The sequence below is a fragment of the Hyalella azteca genome, unplaced genomic scaffold, assembly GCF_000764305.2.
Source record: "Hyalella azteca isolate HAZT.00-mixed unplaced genomic scaffold, Hazt_2.0.2 contig12164, whole genome shotgun sequence".
NCBI classification, from domain to species: Eukaryota; Metazoa; Arthropoda; class Malacostraca; order Amphipoda; family Hyalellidae; genus Hyalella; species Hyalella azteca.
Window position 1 is genome coordinate 329,837 of NW_025942128.1, and position 23,846 is coordinate 353,682.

General features: G+C 37.2%; 1 protein-coding gene across 1 annotated transcript in view; it reads right to left on the reverse strand.

Annotated features, from left to right (window-relative positions):
* The window catches only part of LOC108680576 (cytotoxic granule associated RNA binding protein TIA1), a 444,699-nt gene that overhangs the window by 328,290 nt on the left and 92,563 nt on the right, over positions 1-23,846 (reverse strand). The gene's annotated exons all lie outside the window — the stretch shown is intronic.

The window sequence follows — 23,846 nt, forward strand, 5'->3', positions numbered from 1 at the left end:
TTATTATTTAATAATTTCCATAAAAATAAAAATGTTTCAGATTAGATTTAACCCTGCCAGAAACAATTAAATTCCACTGATGTAAAATAATTTTAGTGGTTTGGTTAGTAGGTCGCACTTTACATTAGTTCGTGGCGGGCGAAGGAGATGTCAGTAGAGAAGTGATGTATTAAATTCCACTGATGTAAAATAATTTTCGTAGTATGGTTAGTAGGTCGCACTTTACATTAGTTCGTAGCGGGCGAAGATGTCAGTAGAGAAGTGATGTGCAGAGGCAAATTTGGCAGTCGAGGAGGCTAAGCTGGTCCAGGATATAAGCCAGGCGAAGAAATGGAGGGCGCTCAGGGACGGGGCAGGGTTAATGGAGTGCGGCCTAAGTGTTTGGTCGGTAGGTTTTCCGAGTATAAAGGCTGGTTTGTTGTTGTTGCTGCCACCGCTGCTGCTGCTAGCGCTGCCTGAGTCTCCGTTTGCTTCTGACAGCACTATGAAAAACTCCAGCGTCAATTTAAAGAAAGTTCTGAACGATTTTTTTAAGGGAACCTTAAGTTCTCAAAGCAAGACACTCTTAGACCGACCTGTACAGCAAAAATAACGATAATAACAACATTGAACTCATGACAGAACAAAAAAAATAGAGTGCAAAATCTTGATTATTTTTTGCGAATTTCAATGTCAGTAAATTTTTGAAAACTTCATGGGCAAAAACCCCAACGCGGTTCAGATATTCTTATTCAGTGAATTGCCCTCATTTCATTAGATGGTCTAACGAATTAATGAAAAAAATATAGAAAATATAATAACAAAAGCCTTTTTCTTTCGATCATGAATTGTTTAAAAATAAATAATGCCGAGATTTTGATTAAATAAAACAACGTCAACTCTATCTGAACATAAAAGACTCAGAGTGTGCGCTGGACCAACATGAATTAATCTAAAATTCGGCGCCCCTAAGCCGCAATAAAAATCTCAGACAAAATCACGAACGGGAATGAAATTTTAAATTTGTCTCATAAGTAAAATTGTGAGGAGTTGAAGACCGGCGACAGATTGGTTAGCAGTGGAGCACCGCCACCGCTTGGCCACCTCTTGTACAAATGACGCTCGGCCCGACCCTCTTCAGAGACTCGCAAGAAACCGAAAAAAAAACCTCGAAGAAAATTTCGGCTGCTGCGGAGGTGCCAAATATAAGAACATTTCAAATTGATGTCATAAAAGTTTTCAGCGGCAAATTGACAAGAAGTTAGCGCTCCAATGGCTGAATACGGAAGAAATATAGAGTCTAGAGAGATCACGTTTGCAAACATGAACTGAATAAAAGACAACTGCGCTTTAGTCTCTCAAAGCTATCAAAGAAGAGCTCAAACATTTACGAGTCCAGAAGAAGCATCATGTGCAAAAATCACGTGCAAAAGAAGCATCATGTCAGCGAGTGTTCGATGGAGGCAAGCCTGAATTTCTCAATAAAATCAAAAAATAATAATGCGAAACACTCGTGTCCTTATATCCACTGATAAAAAGATAGCAACAATAGGTAATTTTTATTCCCTCATTTATTTATGATGAATAATAATTATTAGAAATGCGTGATGTGCAAAGAAGTTAGCTTCTAATTCTTCTTCTGTGTTTTTTTTTTTCCAACAAATGGTTTATTGTAACCATTACCGTTAATGTTAAAATTTCGTAACTCGAAATATTTTTTATTATACATGTAAATATTATTATACTAATTTGTGATAGAGGTATTACTATTGGGTTCTGTCGATACATAGTAAATGAAGAATAAATAATTTGGTCGCTGATGCACTCGAAAACATAAACTATGTTTGTAATCTTCATTATAATCATTTCCCTCAAACACTCGCTTTAATTGATTATAATTTTAACAATTGCTCGTTTTCTAAGTTTTTTATGACGTTTTATTAACAAACTTCAAAATGTCAGGAGTGCAGAAATGAATTTCAAAAATATGGTCAGACCATGGGCAGTGGATGACATCGCTCTCACGCATGATTCTTTGACGGCTAAGTTTGGGCGATGTAAAGAACTGTCGAGAAGAATCCTTTGAATGGCACCGAATTTCTTCCGAATGAAGTTTCTTTAAAGTTTGCCTCGTACTCAAATGTTTTCCACAGCCGCAGTGTGGATTGCATGCCAATCATGAAGCGGCCGGGCGCTCTGCTTTATTCGGTAGTCAGTCCAGGAGTCCAATTCCCAACCGATATCTTGACGCTAACTTACTCGACATCGGCGAGAATTTTATGAAGGCTACAACCAAACTAGCTTACAGTCAAACTAGTTTCGAAAATTGGGCAAGTTATCCATCAAAATGTTAACATCATTTGGACAAGTTCACTCTTGTAATCATTTTCTCCACAAGTTTCTCCAGACGAAAAATCGCAACTTGACATTACGAAACAGAATTTGGTATCTTGATCACGCCTCGTGATCTTGATACCTAAATGCATTTTAGTCATTCTGATTTCATTACACGAGCTTCCGCCATTTTGAGAATTCAGGCAGGGTTTCTTCTCAGTAGCTTTTTGCCCGCCGTCGGCACTCGACACGAAATAATCTCTTAGCTAATCGAGATAAAATAGCGAGCGTAACGAAGATATTAGAGCGCGGCGTCGATGATGAAAGCTGCCTAGTGATCGATATCGCATGGCTGATACTCTGGTAATGGTAGTAATGGCACATTAACGGGATTAAGCCAGTGTCTGGCAACTTCTAAAGTTACTGGCCTCACGAATGGCTTTCAAAAGACGTCCAAGTTCAAAAAGTCACTTCAATTAGCGCCTTTTAAATCATGGTCAATGCTCCGGAGCAGACCGAGCAAGCCAACTTCATGAAGAAACTTGCCCGCAAGGTTTGATCATTACAATGCAATTTGCACAATAAGACATTCATTTGTAGAATATCACAAAGATTTTTAGAAAATAGCGATTGAATTATTTTAGCAAACATTTATATATAAATTAAATACCTTTCCATCAATCTATCAATCACAGGAATATCGCTATGTTTTATCTTGAGATCAGCATGCTTACATAATTAAGAACAAGACCTCTGAGTATTTTGTTAATCAATAGTGAAAGAGGAAGCATCATTTAACCTATCAAGATAAGCATGCAAATTAATGGAAAGAGTACACTCAATGTATATACGAGTACAATCAATAAACCTATGATGCAACTTAGTATAAAGTTTCCTCAAATGATTCACACCTCTGGGTTGCTTCAATACAGTTTGTTTCTGGGTATAAGTGACCCATCATTATTACTTAGAGTTACAAGTGGGTTTGATCACAAGTTTAAAGAAACATGTCCATTAGACTTTGTAGAATAGCGAGGTGTGATTGCGAGTAAGGAACATGCTCATTAGACTTTGTAGAATAGTGAGGTGTAACGAGAGTAAGGAACATGTCCATAAGACTTAGAGGAATATAATGGGGGTTTCATAGCGGGAATGGAACGTGACCATTAGACCAGCAGGGATGGAAGATTGGTGTTTGTTTAAGGTGGCTCGTCGACGTGTAAGGAACATGTCTGTTAGACCTACAGGGATGGAACTGGTCAACAAACAAGGAGGGCGTTACACCTGAACTACGACAGAGACATGGAACATCCAATGTTTATCCAGTCCTGGCAGCAATGTCCTGAAAGTTAACTCTGAGAGACCGGCGCGTATGGGGACTGTTGAAAGCCTCGGCGTTGCTCTGGAATATCAAGTTCATGTGGAGGAAGAGCAGCACGAGAGAAATGACATTCACGCCCGCTTCTTTGAATGGAAACAGACGATACATGTTCCAGCATGAGCCGTAAGTTATATTTGTGGTGGTGAATCGTTTTTGAAAGTTGAGGCCTCAGACGAACATCTGTAATTATTGTGGTGTTGGAATAAACTTTCAAACTTTTGCACAAAAATATTTAAATATATTCTTCTGTTTGCTCCCAAGAAAACTCCTAACTGTAAAAAGTACACTTTTAAGGTTTTAATAACTTGAGGCGCAAAAAGGTAAGGTTTGTTTGAATTATCACCCAAATGTGGCTATGAAGAGTTTTTTGAATGTGATGTAGATGAATCGGTTGTCGACCGCAAATCTTAAGACACCATTTATGGATCACAGAAAGAAACGGTAACCAAATCGAATATTCTATGGTTCTACGGGTTTGAATCTCCGCCTTCTAATGGACTGCACTACGGCAGCTATAAGGCAAGAAACTCTTGCATTGTACAAATTTACATGGTCGTGAGTTAAACAGCCGAATATTAATTAGGATCACATGGGGAGTTTCCTGAAAATAAAATCATTTTTCTTTCGAAAAGAAAAGAATAAAAACTCGTTTTGTGGCGCCATTCATTAAGATGCAAAGCCAAGTCCCTAAGTGTTTACTCTATACCTCCCTTCCAGCGGCTTTTTCTCCAGCTCAGCGAACGCAATATGCAGCTTGTAATATTACGTAATATTCGACCGCAATATGCAGTAATATTATCTGGAACGATAAAATTAAATAAATAAATTTATGTCAACATTCTAAATAAAAAAAAAATTGCTCAGAACTTTCAATGAGAGGCAGAGACTGAACTTTATTAAGAACTTCTGTACCTACAATGAGACGGCGAGAGAATGAATGAGAGGAGACATCGAGCCAGGCATTTGTAATTCATGTCTGAATCATAAATTGGTCTTCCTATTTACTGGAACCCTTGCCTAGCGCCATAACTCTTCGGTAGCGGCGCTCCATTTTTCACTTATTCCGTCCGTCGTATTGAAAGTCTTGCGGATATATTCGATTGGCTCTGCATCACTACGACCAAGAATTTGATGCCATCAGCAATGTGAGGTGAGGCTGTGGTGCAATGCTAAATAAATAATGACAGCACGGCACTCAACCGTATTTTGATAAATGTGAGTGTGATTATTCGTCATTTCTGTATATTATACGCTTTAAAGAAAGTACATAGCGTGATGGGAGATGAACGTGGCATATGAACATATTTATTATGCAGTAAGTGCTTCGTATATATGAAAAACCATTCAATGATTTGGACGTTAGCACGGTTCGTCCGCAACAGAGCAAACTAAAATGGTGTCAGATAAACTCTATAAAATGCTTACTTTATACAACAAGAGCTATGATAGACTAGGAAGTCCTGAGAGATCCGTAAAAACATATTTAAAACAATAAAAAAAATAAAATTTACACAGCATTTTGTTTCGCAAGCTGACATCGTAAAAATTCCAACAAATATATTTTTTGAATTGCAGGTGAAGAATCACAGAATTGAATTTTACACGAGTCGCATATGACGGTTTGGGCTACAGCTGTTGACTTTAGACGCTAAACATTGACGAATGGAAGCTTCTCGCCGAAACGGTGGCCATTGGCCGTCAACGGCCGTCACGCTGCGGCGAATCTCCGACTCAGCCGTAGCCCTCACCAGCGTTAACAGTCGTCAAGTATAATCCCAACGACATTGTTTCTCATGAATTTTATGTCTTATTGCAGTGACTGGATGGCATATGCAAGGCATGAAGCTATACAAGTCACAGTTGAGTACATGCAAATGAAAAGGCATGGATGGACCAAACCCCCAGCACGTTTCTTGATTAGGCCTCGGTCAGAAATCCAATATACGGTCCAGCGAATCACTGGAGCGAAGCATACAGCCACTGCCGACCAACATAACCGCCTGCTGGACCAGCATCTAAAATCCAGAGCAATAACTTCGATCGATGTTTCATTCGGAATCAAAAATGGATGCAGCTTTAGGCCTCTGTATATTTCTGGCTGGAAAATAAACATCGTTCGACAATTCATTGATCTTCTTAAGTGGACATGTAAGCCCTGACAAGTCGGGAAATGTTAGGATCTTGCGAAGCGAAATCCAGTTTCCATAGAAGATTACGGACGGAGAAAAGAGCGAATAGATAACAGCTGTGCGATTGATGGAACAGCGCCACGACAGCATTTCCCGATAAACGACAACTCGAGGACTTTTGCTCGGTTACCTCAGATATGAAGGACATCAGGACGAGTCAGGAGGCCAGCAACGAGCAGATCCTTCCTAGGATCTCCTCAAAGCAGCGCACCTTGCCAACTCACGCGAGTTAGAACCTAACATCAATTTGATATTAACTGTAAATGCAAGTCTTAAATTAAAAAATACAAGGTACTTACGTTTTATTGATAATGTTGTTGTCGATTAATTCAAAAATTACGGAAAATTTTTTTTCATTAAATGGGGAGATTTGTTGGTTACAAACTCAATTTCTGTGAAATATCGTGATAAAATGTAAATTATTTGCAGTCGTATCCTTACATTATCGAGAATTGACAAAAAGGCTTCTGAGTAGAAATTTAAAACATTAGCTGCATATTGAGTAATATTATTTCAATTCTTAATGCATAAAATAAAATATCACGCTTTTTTATACAACAAATATACCTCTACTCTTTAACCATCAATTCTCATAATAATACACGATTTCATAAACTTGGACTTGTCAGCGTCAAATGAAGATTTTTTACACCATTCGGTCGGGAAAATTAGCTAAAATATTTCCGGATAACCGCATGTAAAAACTCCCTTATTCCGCAGTTCTGCACGAGTCCCTTGGGGCTCTTATTCCGAGCCGTTCATAAACTATCAAACGGAAGGGGGTTTGAAAAAGGAGGAAGGAAGTTCGTTAAACGGTGGGGAATAAAAGACCGTTAATAAAGCGCCGTGCAGGGGAAAGATGGAAGCAGAAATGCTTTATGGATCCGGTGCATGACAACAAAGAGAAGCGAATATATTGAGGAGCGTAGACGATGCGCAACGTGAGCGAATCGTTCGGTATTATTGAAATTCTGGCGATGGCATCAATCAATACTTGTGCTCATTTTTGTGATTTGTGTTGCACGAGTAAATCTAATATAATATTTTCATCAATCAATACCCGTGCTCATTTTGTGATTTGTGTTGCACGAGTAAATCTAATATAATATCTTCATCAATATTGTGATTTGTGTTGCATGAGTAAATCTAATATAATATTTTCATCAATCAATACCCGTGCTCATTTTGTGATTTGTGTTGCATGAGTAAATCTAAAATAATATTTGAATTCAAAAGTTTGTGTCTGACAGTAGATGGCACAAAATGAAAGGTTAAATAATTCGTTACTTTTATCTCCAAAAGCAATACAAAATGCTCTCAGGTTTGGTTTACGTTTGAAGAATAAACGAATAACCAGGGACGATTCATTCGCTTTTGTAAAAAAATTTGATGACATCATTATTCAAAATAGGTCTTGAATTTTGATTTGCGTCAATTTTTCGGACTCGAATAAGTCGTAATAAAACTTAATTTCGACTTTAAAGTAAGTCGTAATAAAAAAAGTAATATTCGAGTGGAAAATAAGAAGGTAAAAATGGAAATTGGTTGCCTGATCATCAGCAAGAAAATTATTTTCAAGATCATTGTCTTAATTTATTCTAAATATTGTTGAGAAATATCATTTGCGACTTTCATTAAATATTTCTTCGGTAACTTCAAGATTCAAGTTAACCTCGCAAAACATAGAGTAACGTCATCAGGCCGAATATCTGGCATATTCGTGTCCTTCAGCATATTTATTTACCAAAAAATTCACGTAGCGCAATCTTATTGAAATCCAACCTAAAACGCTATAGAAAACACTGATTCCCGCGCCCACTGTCATCAAAGACTCACCTAATTTCCATCAAGCTTTTATCTTTCCTCTATCAAAAAAGGGTTCGAAATAGCCTGGTAAGGTACGCAAGAAAACAAATGAAAACAATGGCGTGTTTTTCTTCAATTGAATCCTTAACGGGATGAATCCAAAGGCACTGCCTGTTTCTATTCGGCTCTCGAGCGCTGGCCTTCAAAGGCGACGAGCGGCTATCCTTCCGTCGGGTGCACGAAGCAGGGATTCAAGCCAAATAAATACCGTAAGTAATGCATGCAGTCTTTGGCATTCGCTTGATTTTAGGCCAAATGAATAACGTACGTAATGCACGCAGTCTTTGGCATTCGCTTGATTATTTTAGACCAAATGAGAATTTAGGCCAAATGAATAGCGTACGTAATGCATGCAGTATTTGGCATTCGTTGGAATTTAGGCCAAATAAATAGCGTACGTAATGCATGCAGTATTTGGCATTCGTTTGAATTTAGGTCAAATGAACAGCGTACGTAATGCATGCAGTCTTTGTCATTCGCTAGAATTTAGGCCAAATAAATAGCGTACGCATGCAGTAAATAAAAAATAAATAAATACATGGCATGCAGTATTTGGCATTCGTTTGAATTTAGGCCAAATGGATAGCGTACGTAACGCAAGCAGTCTCTTGCATTCGCTTATTCCCTGAATGGAATGAGTAAGAAAAAATCGACCGCCAGGATAACATGAAAGCACAGTAATTGGCTCACTGGTTATCCCAAGTGATACTAATTTTCGTCATTGATTAAAGTATAAAATGACTCTGGCAGTCTCATGCCAGTGTTTTTTTAGTAATTAACCCTCTTCCAGTTTTATTATCTGAGCGCAAACTAGAGAGTTAATCTGGAAGTTTCTTACAACGTCTCATGGTAATTAAAAAGTCATCTACAGTGATAATCCGAACTCATACACCGTAACTGATAGTAGATTTCTATACAATCAACTTTACCATTATGACAATTTGAGCATAATGTTCGTAGACGCGAATAGCCTTAAGTTATGTTCATTTTGTTATAATTTTAAATAATACATCAACACATACATTCTTTAACATGCTGAATGCAGTCACAAGAGATTGCATTTGATTCCTGCGCTACGTTAAAATAAAATTTTACTAAATGAAGGTCTCCTTGTTCCATTTTTTGATAAAATATTGGTACGCTGTCATCTAGCATTTTATTTCTGAAAGCTTGATTACAACTCCATGGCATTAAACGCAATGGAGAAAACTTCAGTGCAATGGAAACAAGCAGCCAGTTACTTCATATTTTATAACTGGGATCGCCAGAAGCTCTAAATCGCGAGAAATTAATCCCCATCCCTCGCGGGGACGAACTAATTAAGTCCCCTCACCTGGGTTGCGTGATAGAATATGCAGAAAGTGTTTGAATATCCCCAAGAACTTTGTCGACGAAATTTAAAGTTAAAATGCTGAACTAAACCTTATTGCCTTCTCGTAATTCTAAAAGACGCATCCTCTTAAAATATATGAATTAGAGGGATTACTTTAAATTAAGCATTTCACAAGGTAATAAACGGGTAATTGTGTGATGTTTTTGCAGGCCACCACCAGAAGGTACCTATATATTATGAGCGCATTACAACGCTTGTCTGGTTCCAGACTTGCGGTTGGCTTGCAATCCCTATAATAGTGGTTGCGGCAGAGCTGTATAGCGTGAAGCTTCCAAGCATGTCTAGAAGCTGCCGTCACTTGCATTGAACCTCAGCTTTGATCTCGTCAGTTTCCGCTCACGAGATCACTGAGCGCATGCACTCGCCATATCAATATCCAGACTAGCTCGAGTCACGTCGTTGATGTAAGCCCGACATCGTCTTTCATCCTTTGTCATGGCGAAGCCACACACGTTCAGTGCAACAGCCGTGCTTAATCAGTTAACCTTATTATATAACAGCATAATATTGCTCTTGATTGACCCGAGCATTCAACTCTTTATTGGTAGCCCCCGCCACACAAAGACCTGTGAACTCGACCCAAACTTTTTGTCAATAACTGAAATCGATATAATGATTCATAAATAAGACCCTGACGACAAGCTAGGAAAGGTGGCCACGGTTGAATGTTTTATCATCCTTCCTTTATTGGAACTTGGATACATTGGAACAGTGTAGAAAAAAATTGGACAAGGTAACTATTACGTGCAGTAAGTAATTTATGAGCTGAATCGTTAAATTGGGACACATACATATTACACACCCGAATTATACCTTGAGAGAATTTATTCAATCACAGTTTTGCTCCCTGTAAGATTTTATATCGTTTGTTTACTTGCTTATATTTTAAATATCAGCGAAATGACAATTTATTTCAATTTTAACGAAAACCTTTAAATAGACAATATCTTAGAATTTAAAAGCACAGAATGGCTTCAAATTAAAGTGTTTGAGCAAGGCGCCATCGTAATAGGGAGAACTGTATTGTGGAGCATGTATTCTGTATTGAAGCCCAGTCGATTCATTCGTTTATTTGTCGATCTCTCAATTTTATCAATTCATATGCTGACTTTATTTCGGTAAACAATTGCAAGAAATCTTTTTATGCACATATACCAATATATAACGTCTATATTAAAAAATATAACTCAGTACTCACTGCAGTGAGTGACAAAGAGCGCATTTACTCGTTGACGAAAACATGAAGTCACGGACGGACAGACAGACATGGCGAGCACAATAATGCATTTTTTCATAAACGAGAAAATGCGTTAAAAAGAACTCAGTCGATGCCACAAACAGTAGACCGTATCCACGTTTCCTTCTCAGCTCTTCTCGGGAAGCTGGCTTAATTCCTGCGCCAAAACAGGCGATGATAGCCAAGTGACAGCGACGAACCGCCCGTCTTTATTGACAGTTGTTATTGCGGCATTAGCCTTGTTGACGGCATCACTTAGATCGAAAGAAAACACCAATCAGCGGCGAGTGACTTTGAGTGGTGATAGCGGCGTGAGTTTGGCACTCAATCGCATGGGCACATGCATGGATTTGTTCAGGTTTATGGGCCTTTTTTACTCACTGCCCATAGTTTGGGACTCAATCGCATGGCACATGCATGGATTTGTTCAGAATTAATGCGTTTCTTTTCCACTCAGAGTTTGCTACTCAATCGCTTGGGTACATACATGGATTTGTTCAGATTTGAAGCTTTTTTCTCACTTACTGTCGTGAGTTTTGGACTCATTTGCATGACGCATTCACAGATTTTTCAGATTTGTAGGCATTTTTTCGGTCACTTTCTATAGATTGGCACTCAATCGCATGGCAGATGCACAAATTTGCTCAGATTAAAAGGCATTTTTAGCGCATTTTCTTATTTATTGAAAAAATGCGCTATTGTGCTCGTCATGTCCGTCCGTCCATCCGTCCGTAACTTCACGTTTTCGTCGATTTTAAGAAGACTTTAAAACTTTACTTAAAATTTATTTATGCATGAGAAAATGCGCTCTCTGTCACTCACTGCAGTGATTACTGATCTAATTTTTTCACTCATTGGCGTGAGTATTTAGCACTCAATTACAGTGCGCATGCTCAGATAGGCGATGAAATGTTCCAATATGTTTCATTATGCAATGTAAAGAGTTGACAATTTTATCTAATATCTTCACTAAAAAGTGATTGGATTTTTATATGAACCCGCAGTATATGAACCAACTTTAAAGAATATTATCAGCGAACCGAGTTGTATTCTGTACATTTCATAGTTGTCAAATGGGAGGCTGAGCTCAATAGCACAAAAATTGCAAATGTATACTTATCAAGTTTACGTCTCCCCACTACTTCCTTGCATTTAAGTTGAGCTTACTTAATATAAGATTAATTTAATTTCAATACTCATCACTGTAGACGCGCTAACCCTGGACAGGCGCAGGTAATACTCACCTGAAAGAAAATAGGAAATTGTGAGATTTATATGCAATGTTCATGTACAATATAAAATCAAATAATTATTTAGGTTACCAGTTGAATATCTAAATAAAAGATCAGTTGCGATTTTTAACAGATGAGACCTCCTTTAGATAGGGGGAATTTGCACGTAATTAATTAGAATGCAGACCTTTAATAATATAGAAATAGAAATGCCGACCTAATAATATAGAGAAAAATTTGACGCTGAAAATATCATAGGATTTGTTTGAGTTATCCGAGGCTCGAGTACCTAATCCCAAAGACCACAGTCAATGATGCTTAATGTAGATTCAATACTGAAAAAATATATAAATTATTTATTTCACATACCGTTCGATGAACAAATCTAGAAAAATTCCTATCAAACTAAAAATTTAATCCAAATAGTCTGCATTACCGGAAAACCGAAATTAAACAGCGATAATCTGAGAGGACAAATATGTAAGTGGCTAAAGATTTACTTAAACAAAAGCTAATACAAATAAATTCAACTGAATATTTCCATATCCTTCCAACTCCTGAATTTATGTTGGTCTTGAGAACTGCTCCCGTGGCCCTGGGCCGGCTTTCCCGTGACATTAAATCAGTCAGTTCTGCTATAGTAGACGTGTCAATATTTGTTCATTCCATTCGCCGAGCTTTCCAAGGCTTCCCGCCAAGCTTCATAACTCTCGCGTCGGAAAGATTCCTTTTTACAAACACGCTGTCTTATGGCCCCGGCGTCCAAGTGGATCGATTCTAGAGATTTTCTAATAAATCGGCGCGATGAATTGAGCCTTCAGACAGATGGTCTGTACGAGAAGCTAGACCTGCGCCTCGTGAAAGCCTTGCTGTTGCTTTTAATGAGGTAGATGGAGTGAGTGCCAAGAACCAGTAAAATGAGTCGCATTTCTCTGCGATAATATTCGCTATGAAATTACTCCCTTGAAGAGTCATGATGTCAGCATATTAGTCGAATTTGATGCACCAAGTAACTTTTTCTAAGGTGTGAATCAATTTGGAAGTTCACGCAACCACTGCACAAAATTACGAGAGAGTTTGTTGACAGATTTTAGTCAGTATTGCACGATATGATCTCTTTTTATGGAACGTATATTATGTCCCATCGCATTGAATGTCAATCAATAAGGCTATTCCAGGAAATATAATATATGAAATTAATTAGTACTGATCAGTATGTTACCGCCTTTTCAACGGTCATAGAGATTAAGTCGCATTTATATAAAACGGCGTGCTTCATAGTTAGAAAGTATTCAAGACTGCCCTTACTTCTACTCGTCTCTGAATTCTTCTCGTTATGGTACTTCCGGTGCAGTGTCTTACGTCTCAGTTGTCTCAGACTTACAGTATTGGGGGCATTAATTTGGTTCCTCATGTCCCAGACTCGCAGAATTGGGAACTCTAACTTGCTTCCTCGTTCTTCAGAGCTCCAAGTCCTTCAGAGTTGCGCCGGCGAGCGGCCGACGTGTAGGGCATAAGCTGCTTAGGGGACACCTAAGCTTCTCGTAATTGCAAACATTGAGAAAAGAAACCCAAACATAGGCAAGCAGTGCCTCTGAAACATTGATTTTGTGATTCTCTGGAAACGAGACCGAACTACTCGGCCTCGGGGGTAGCTTGTGTACCAATGATGCACGCGATAATTGTTATCGTTCGACTTCATGAGCGGCAAAATGAATAACTTTCTTGAAAGAAACGATAATAAAGAAATTGATGACTTACGTTCATTATCGCTGTTCAATTTATTAAATTATTATCCTAACTTTAAACTGGACCAAATTAAATTAGAGAAAAGTACATCTTAATCCATACATCGAATTGAATAGTTTATTTTTCAGCGATTCAAGCATCAATTTGCTAAGTAATAAACTTAATCGAGGAAAAAATGTCAGATGGCAAACAGGCGCAAATCATTCGTCAGGTGATTCATTGTCAATCAATCTCAATCCATAAAAAAAACTCCCCCGAGAAACTCGTGTCTCAGTATTTCACAACACTCCAAGGCTGTAAAAAAAGACGGGTTGCACAGCAATCGTAACACGGAGTGTAATGTAATCATTCAAACGACATTTTTTTCGCGACACCTAGTCAATTTATTTATTCACCAGGTTGCTGTGTTCTCTGCGGCAAATTTTTAAGGAACGACACGACGTGAAGTCATTGTTCTTTGGCGCCCTTGAAATGAACGGTCTTCGGAGACTGTGTTATTCAAGTCATTCGAAGTGAACACATCCCACGTGTACACATGAATTTCAATGTTTATTATGTATGTATTGAGCTGTTTAAAAATTTCGTGGAAACTCTCTCTCGGTGATATATATGTAAATAAAATCAAATGAGCTAACTAGTAATCGATTCTGGTTACAGATTCATCATTGGTCATTCTCAATAGTGAATATTTCGCTTATTTGCTATTATCTAAGTAAATATTCAAATATTTTATAACCAATTAGATGCTTTATATGGTAGGTAACGTTTTGATACCCGCGAAAAAATACGAAATTTCTTAATTTTGACCAACTACCAACGTATTGAATAATAAATAATTATTGGGTACAAACTCTACATAATTTAATAAATCAATATAAGAGCTTGGTGCACATATACTATGTCACAGTACAAATATTAGAACTGAAAGTAATCTCGTTAATGAATGAGAGAGAATAAATCATTCGTTAACGATGAAGTTAAAACTACGGTAGATGAACACCAGGAAATGTGGAGAAGAAAAGAATCACTTTTTTCAGTTCTCGTCACTCGAAGTTATGAGAAAAGTTGGGTACAATTTTTGTCCTGAGCGTCGCATAAATCGCAGGCAAATACACAGTCCTGAACTTTGCTTAACGGAATCAGGATTGATAGGCTTCCTATTCCGAGCACCGTATGCTGGTTACTTGTGGCTGCACTGAAATTCGTCTTCATAGTTTGCCATGTGTAGGCAGATTTTTTTGTGACCAGCATTGAATACCTTGCATTTTAATCATTATATTATCAGCTTGAATTTTAGGCAGCATAGAAATTTTATTCTATTGCCGATCAAGCCCAGGTTGATAGTTGATTCAACCTTCACTTAATGAATGAATAAAGCATTATACATTTCTTTATATTTGGCCAGCATAGAAATGCTTCATGGTTGCTGATCACATGCAGGCTAATTATTATTGCCTCCAGCTTTAAATATTATTTTCGTTAGTCAAACAATCGCTTTTATTCCAGCCATACAAATAATTCTCAGATCAGTTTCCGCATTTCCTTCACAACAAACTAACTACCAATTTTTCCTATTGGAGGCAGTTCATCACATCCTTAATTCGATATTTTGCTTCTAGGAAATACAGTCATTTTTAGTCAACATTTAGTCAACATTACATTACTAGTAGTAGTCCACACGACGTTAAAATATGTTTTTTTAATTCGACTTTTTTCAAGCGTTTTACTTTGACATATTAAACTAGTGTCGGAACACCGGCAATATTATTATTATTATTCTACGCAGAAGTTATCGCGGAGTCTGGTTTAAACGAACGTTGAGGGAAGGTTACACATAAGTTTGCTAGCGGGCGAAAAACAAATAGACACGAGAAGGGATGCATATGGATAAAAATGACTAAGTAAAAGATTCTTATGCTCAACGAAATAGATCCTTCTTATTTGAGCGTCGACGAAACACCAGCTACGTGTCTCAACAACTCATTTCACCCTTGTCATTGATCCATTAGAGAATTATATTAAAGATAAAAAGTACTTGGTCTGAAAATAGTTAAAAATTTCAATTTATAAACCGTACGGTTTAATGTTAATCCATCGGGACAGCATTTAATGTACGACATCAAAGTGAAATGAATAGAAACATGAGCACACATGGAGCGGGTATTTGTATTCAATGAATATATATTAAATGAAGACTAAACCATAGTTCAATAATGTTATTTCCTACAGTAACTCGTAAAAATTCATTTGAAACTGCATAATATACAACCAAAACTACCTAAGCAGAGCATTAAGAAATTTAAGTGAAACGCATAAACGATTATAAATCGCATAGTATTCCAAATTATGGTTAATTCGCCTCAAAAAACGTGCCCGCTTTTTCTTCTATTAGGTAAGAATTTTCAATATCCCACAAACAAATGAATATTCACAACTTTTAAAATGCAAAAAAAGTTCTATAAATTGAAAAAAGGTTCAAGAGGATTTATGGAGACGCTTTTAGCCGACATGAATAGAGAACTTTGCAATTTCACACAAGTCTGGCGCCCGCAGCGACTCGTGTACGCCCGTGGTTTGATCAAACGATATTCCCGGCGACTGGTTTCTTCACTTCTATAGGCGGCCCAATTTCTTTCCGTAACCCGAAACATTTTAGAATTCGATAGCCGTGCATATGAAATTCAATGACGGGAGTTAAAGCCATTCTTGTTCGCCTTCAGACAAACTACAGACGCCGAGAAGTTTTTTGATGCTGCCGATGGAAAATCAAAATCGAAGATACGTAATTCGAGAGAACTTTGAGCATAAAATTTATCTGTCATATTAAATATTTTCACTGAAAAACCTAATGAATGAAAGAATTTCAAAAACGAATTTTAGGAAATTAGACGAATGAAGGAATAAGCAAGAATATCTTAGCAAAAAATATATATATTCCTCGATTTGTGTTCACAAGAGGAACCCGAATCGTCGATTTCCGTTTCGTTAGCTGAGCTAATAATAAGGAAGAAGAAGAATCTCGTGTCAACAAATATCACTTTTTTATAAGCTTTTGTTGCAACAACAAAGTTTGATGACTCAGCAAGTAACAAACAAACAGCGTCCGTTAAATTCAGTGGCTTGATATCACTTTCTGACTCGTTCACATCATAAGAAAAATAACATTTATGACGTAAACGTTGATTTCAAAAATGTAAGCGGTGTCAGCGATATTTCAGGGTCACTGAGGTTGAAGTTAGTGATGATTAAGTAACAAATGTTCTTGGAGACGCAAGGTTTCCACAAAAATTTCATAGCAAATATATCACAATTATGTAATTATGAAAAAAGTACTTTTAGATGAGATAAGATAAATTTATGTTTTATTGTATGGTTTTAACTTCAACTATCGAAGTGAACTGAAATCGAGTAGCATTACTGATGCCAAGTAGAAATAACTTAAAAATGACATTGGTCTGCTAAAAAAATATTTTTAAGCGAACATTTTCATTCTTGATTTATTTCCCTCTATAAAAATACTGAGGCTTCCTACTCATTTATATGGAGGAATAAAGATTTTAATGTAGAGGAAAAGAGGTAAGGAGCAGAGAAACCGATCCAAAATTATCATCTTACTTCTGTACATTTCAATTAATTAAAAAAGCGCGATCTTAATGAATCCTCATTTCAGATTCCCCAGAAGCATCGCCAAAAAGTAAGAAAATGAAATATATTCTCGCAGACCCATCACCCACCAAACACAACAGTTAGCTGAAATAAATACCACTTGTATGTCCTTTTTTCTATTTCAGAATTAATTTAACGCTTATTCTGAATTCCCAGAATGTCTGGGAAAGGAGCAAGGCGTAAAGTCCTTGTTTACACTGCGTAGGTTTGAATGGAAGGGAGCGAACGAAATGTTTAGCCCGTAGGGGACCAGGGACACTGCTATTTAAAACAGAACTTATACGATGACAAAAATACTGCTGGTGAGGAAAAAGTTGGAGAGTACGAGTAAACTGACGGAAATAATGATAAATGTGTCCCATGTAATCACATTTGTTTTGTGTTAATGTTAAATTTGTTTCAAATAAACTCGGTTACACATCTTCAATGGAGACATGATTGTCTTTTTAGAGCATTTTCTCATTTATGGAAAAAATGCACTATTGTGCTCGCCATGTCCGTCTGTCTGTCTGTCTGTCCGTGACTTCACGTTTTCGTCGACGAGCACTCTGTCACTCACTGCTCTCTATCACTCACTGCAGTGAGTACTGAGTTATATTTTTCAATAATAAGGTCTCTTTAAGGATGGATTCACCCGTCAGGAAAATCGTGCATGCAAGCTGTGCCCTATTTCCTTAAAAGCATAAAAGAAACCTTGAAGGAAATTTAAGATGAGATGTAAGATTTCACGGCATATTAAGCACTTGTATTTGCCATGTTAAGGATCCAGAACCTTTAGCAGTTACCTGCTATATACTGCAAGTGAACTGCAATACATGAATACAAAAGTATAGTGGATCCAATTTTAATCCAGTGCACTTATAGAATCTAAATAATTGACTCTAACCAATTTTTGATACAAAAATTAATTAATAATAACATCTGTACCGTAGAACTGCTAACTTTTTAAGCAGTGTAGACAAAATTTTCTTCATATTCACATGTGAACGATTGCACTTTCAGCTTGAACGCCTGAGCAAGTTTGGCGCGGCCAGTAAGGGAGGGCTAGGGGCGGCCAGCCTCGTGTCGCCCTCTCCTCATTAGCAATCTTAATTACACTTTTCTGTCTGTTCCGACTTGATAGCCCGGGCCAAATTAAAGAAAGATGCCACGGGATAGCATCGGTAACGTACACTTTACAAGACGCACTTCCCTTAAATCGAATAATATTAAATACTATGTTCAGTCTCTACGCATATCTTACACTCGCGGTGAAAAATATATTTACGAAAAATATTATATTCATTCAAGAAATTAGCTTGATTTACGATAAAAATATTAATTATATACATATTTAATTATTTAAATTCAATTATTTAAATTCAATTAATTGAATTCATAATTGCCATTAATTATGAAATTAATTCACGTTGATAAATTAATTCACGCTGAAGTAAAATACCAAAAAAATCACTTCACTTAAGTAAAAAATTCCTTTACAAGTTTTTTATTGAGTAAAGAACAATATTGCACAAGGGCTCCGAAAAAATGAACTCGGAATCGAAATGAGCAAATAAAATTTCAAAAACTACCCGTAATGCTGGAAACAGAATTGCTGCCAGAAGTCACATTGGGAACATTGGTTCCTTCCACTGCCGTGCCCACCGTTTCTTGACAGAACTGCTGTCATCATTTTCATAACTCAACAATCAAGACATTACCATATAAATAGTCTCAAACAATAGCTTTCTACGACCAAAGGAAAAGTGATGTGTCTCGGGATAAAACTTGATATCGAGCCTGTCCCCATGAAACGAATCTCTGCAACTTTGCTCTGCAAATTCGCAACCAGCCTTCAGGACTTCAGAAAAGGAACAGATGCCGAACCTGGAATTTATGGCGAATGCAGTGAGTCTGCACGGCGTTCGTAAACGTGTTAGCGAACGTTAATATAACGTTAAAACGAACGTGTTTAATTGATGCACAGTTTATTGAGTAGCCAGGTGATCAATGTAGTTCAGCCGACTAGCTAAAAACACGAAAAGCAAAAATACAGGGGAGGTAAAGGTATATTATTTGCTAGCTAAATAAAATCTGATCAGCATACGTTGAATGCATTCAAGTTTAATATTGTCATATGAAAATTAGAACGAACCAATGAAGTCTAATACATTTGCATCCTACCATCCACCATTTACATCATCCACTCAGATATTCATAAAAATCAACAACTCATACAAGTTTCTTCATAAATCGATTTTCTTAGAGAAATCTCAGATTAATATGTGTAATTAATTTTTAAAAAGCACATGCCATTACCAGTAAATTTAAGGTTAATCTCTCAAGTGCGCCAGACATTTTTCGCACCATGCAAATGCAATGCGGGCATTGCTCTCAGCAGAAACTGAATGCAAAGTCCAGTTAAGTGAAATTTGAAGTAATTAAACTCCTCACCTAATCTCGAATGATAATAAAGACTCAATTAAAAACTTCCGAAAAAACAATGCGAAAAGTGAACTCAGCCCACAAAATACCTCTTATCCCAGCGATCGCCAGTAAACATTCCCAGTATTCCACGTTTTTTAAAAGAATTTAATAGTTTTTCAATGCTGTTTAAAGCATACAGTTCTGCTATGCAACCATTGAAGGTAAATCGAAAAAGGCTCAATGTAAAGGATTGCTATCATTTCAAAGATTAAATGCTCATAAATAAGCATTGAATTAAATTAATCACGTGTGAATGAATCACGCGTGAATGAATCACGTGTGAATGAATCACGTGTAAATAAATCGCATGTGAATGAATCACGTGAGAATGAATCACGTGTGAATGAATCACATGTGAATGAATCACGTGTGAATGAATCACGTGTGAATGAATCGCGTGTGAATGAATCATGTATGAATATTAATCACGTGTGAATGAATCACGTGTGAATGAATCACGTGTGAATGAATCACGTATAAATTAATCACGTGTGAATGAATCACGTGTAAATGAATCACGTATATGAATCAGTACACATACGAACGAATAAACTCTTACAGTAACCGGAGCATGACAATTTCATCAGTATTTTCAATAACGAAGGTATAAAATCGACAGTAAGAGAAAATTTTGTAACAAGTATATATAAACTTGAAATTAGATAAACAATTGAAAAAAAATATAATTACTGCGAATGATTTGTAGGAGGTAAAATTGCAATATGTGGAAAAGTTTTAGCCTCTCTCTTAGATGTTCCTATACATTCAATGTTTACTCATCATGAGAGTAAATTTGTTTCAATATTTGTAACTGGTTAATTATCACTATCTCATATCAGGAGAAGTCTTTATAGGATCATACCGCCAGTTAAAAAATACTGCCATTAGCATGCTTGAGTTAACACAACTCTAGTCATTGCTCATGCTTAAACACGAAGAATTATTTCGTGAGCAGAAACATGCAAGGCAAAAGATGAATGTGAATGCAGTTTTTTAGCATAACACTCCCTATTTTCCTAACGCTCCCTAAACAATGCGCGAACTATTCAATTTGCAGACACTCGCTGTCGACAATCGATGGACTTGGTCAATCAGGACGGAATGGACGACACTGGCAATAAAGTCATTTGGCCAAGTCCATCATTCCTGGGACTGTGTTCGCATGACTGACGTGAGAGCTGCAGCGTTAAGCCGGGGCGGAATGCAGCGAAACAATGCAATTAGTTATCGATGGGATTGATGAACTTACTCCTAAAATGGTTATCGAAGAAATACACGGCCCACGTGTACGAGTTGGCGCCATGGGCTGTGAATAGCAAAGTAGATTTGCCGGCTGCAGGAATCGTCGGGAAAATAAGTGGTTTCTCACCATAAGCGGTGTTAAGAACGCGTATAAAATTTAGTGTTGTTCCGATGAACAAAATAGTGATTGTGCTCGTGCTTCAACTTAGAGTTCAAGACGGAGGTGTATACGTCCATACAAAATTAACGAAAAACCATGAAACATAACGAGTTCAAAATCGAGGTGCACCAATTAAAATTTACTGAAGTATGGTGGGAATAAATAATGATTCTAATACATATTCCATTGCAACTCAATCCTTAACCCAGTCTCCAACGAGTTATGCCTAATGTGTTGAATTAGTTACACGAAATTAATGTCCGCCAAACTCGGGACACACTAGAGCACCGGGTAATTTTAGGCAAACGGTTACCCACGCATAGCTTGAGCGCGTCAAGGTAATGTGATGACACAGAAACGCAACACCTCACTCGCTTCTGATTACCAAAGGAAGCACGCACGCCATTTCCATGGCATTACACGTTGCCGAGACTCGGCGGTATTGTAGCTACCGAAGGGCATTCCGCGCCCCGCTGCTTGGCTGCATATCTTTGTCTTCCTTTAGATAGATAATTGATTCGGCGTCTCCCCTGGGCCTATACTTTCAAAAAAAGTTAAGAGATCGTAAGTTCATCAGCCAATCATTGACGGCCTTCCAAGCAAAATCCACCAATCATAGACAAGAAAATAGAACATAAGTACTTACGTTCACTTAGCGAGTTTTGAAAGTATGGCCCCATGTATAGAAAAACAATAAAACCACCTTAATTTATAACTTATTTTTCATCATGAGTGGAGTGAAAATTTTATTTGGACAACATGAAATTTTTGTGACAAATAAACACTGGTTCGCTTCCCATTCTTCTCGCTCTTCGGAGATTTATTGAGTAAAATTACTGTGATGAAAAACGTTCACTGAAAATCTTCACAAAGACGAAAAAGTGGGTTCAGTTTGGGTGAAAATTAAAATTGAAAATATCTGCCAACCACGAACGCCAGCATGAAAAAATCTGAATCGCTACCTAATAATGAAATTATTTATTACAAACAATAATAGGCATTTCGGCTTTATGGACAACGGAGGTGCATATCTTCCATCCTAGATTGACATATTGCTGAGTTTGTAAATACTGAAAACAAATAAGTGGAAACAGAGATCGAAGAGCTAAAAAAATTAAAATGCGCGTTATAAAAATTACTCAAGGTATTAATTAAAAGCCTGTGCTCTTAGTCGTAGTCGAAAATCATTTTTGGCTTCGAGGGATAGCGACCTTGATTTAAATGAACCAAAGAGATAAAGTATTAATTACTGTAGCCGTTTGGGTTTAACCATGTTTTAAATGAAGAATTTTAAGCGGCAAATCAAAGTTGAAGGACTAATTTGAGAAAAGACACATTATTTAATTGCCTCAAAATAACTCATTAACGTAATAACCACAAACCAATACATCTAAAAAATAATTTAGCTGAATTAGCTGAAATGGAAGGATAACTCTACTTTGGCGAAACATGCATATGAAAATATGCGCTAAATTCTATACTAAGAGTGTAGTCATAATGCTAGATGGCTTCATATTTTATGTGCCCTAAAAGGGCTGCGCTTGATGCCGCAGCCTCAACATGTGCGCCCTCATTTTTCTTGCCAAAGAGCGGCTGAGGGAAACTGGCTTGCTAGACCTCACCTCATTTTGGCCCTTTTGGCTTTTTATGACGGAATTTATAAGAGGTTATATGGCGCAATAATGCAAGTTTGGGGCTTTATATTTATCCGCGTCGTTTTTATGGTCAATAATTGTTACAGAGAAGGAGGAGACTTGCTCTTGTGATTATTAAATGGATTGAACGTTTCAATTTTCCTGGGATCCAGACTCGGAGAGCTTTGTATCGGTTGAAAGCTTGGACAAATACGGCATGATTAGAATTATACAAGAGTACTTAATATGGTTACGAAATAAGTTAGCAGTTCAAATAAATAGTTATCTTCAAGAGTGATACTATTGACGGGAAAAAACATTGGCCAAGAAATATAAAAATTAGACAGTAAACCGAACTGAAAGTTATATTTATCAGAAATTTCACATCTTTTCATTTTTGCATTTTTTGATTACAAGTTAGTGTTTCAACTCTTTGTAGTAGAAACCCCATTGTTGAAATCAATTTAATCCGTGCCTCTTGCCTAGCCTATTCTTTACTATTAAATTCATTAATACCTGTGGTTTAATTTGCAATAAGAATTCTTAAAACCAAATAAATTTTACTTTTCTTGCATTATATTTGCTAAATTCATCAATGACTTTAACCACGTAGATTTATAATGAATTTTAATGTTACTGATTAATCATGTTATTCATGCAGAATTATTACGACTTCTAAATTCGCTTCTATTAGCAGGACTCCATCATAATTTCGACAGTGAAAATTATCATAAACCCCTAATTTGCTACACTAAATTGGCATGAGATATCAGACTTCAGAACATAAAACCGGCACTTCATTGCTCACAGCAACGCACTAGTTATTACAGCTACGTACCTCACTAACACAGCTCGATGATTGGCACGGACTGTGTCTATCACACTATGAAGGTCTCGGCGAAAATGATGGTGATGATGCAGAAGCATCATCACCTTCATCATCACCTCAAGCATCACTCAGAAAATGATGGTGATGATGCAAAAGCTCTTATGGCGCAGCAGCAAGAGCAGTCGTCCAGGATCTAATGGCATAACCTTGTAAGTGCGGTGAATCGTAGCAGGCGGTCGCCGGCCCGTAGAGACTTCTGGCGCACTTTATAGGTAACTACGCTTCACCTCATTTAGAAAACACTGGAAACCTAATTTTCAGAACTTTTCCGTCACACTCCATTAATGCCAGATATTTCCAAATGGTCAGCTCGAAATGCTGCTTTTTTTATCCCCTCACGCCGACCCCTAATGCACTTTTTTTCGAACAGCGGATGACTTTGGCCAGAAAGGAGGGGAAAAACATGAAAAATTGAGATTGTGTTTTCGT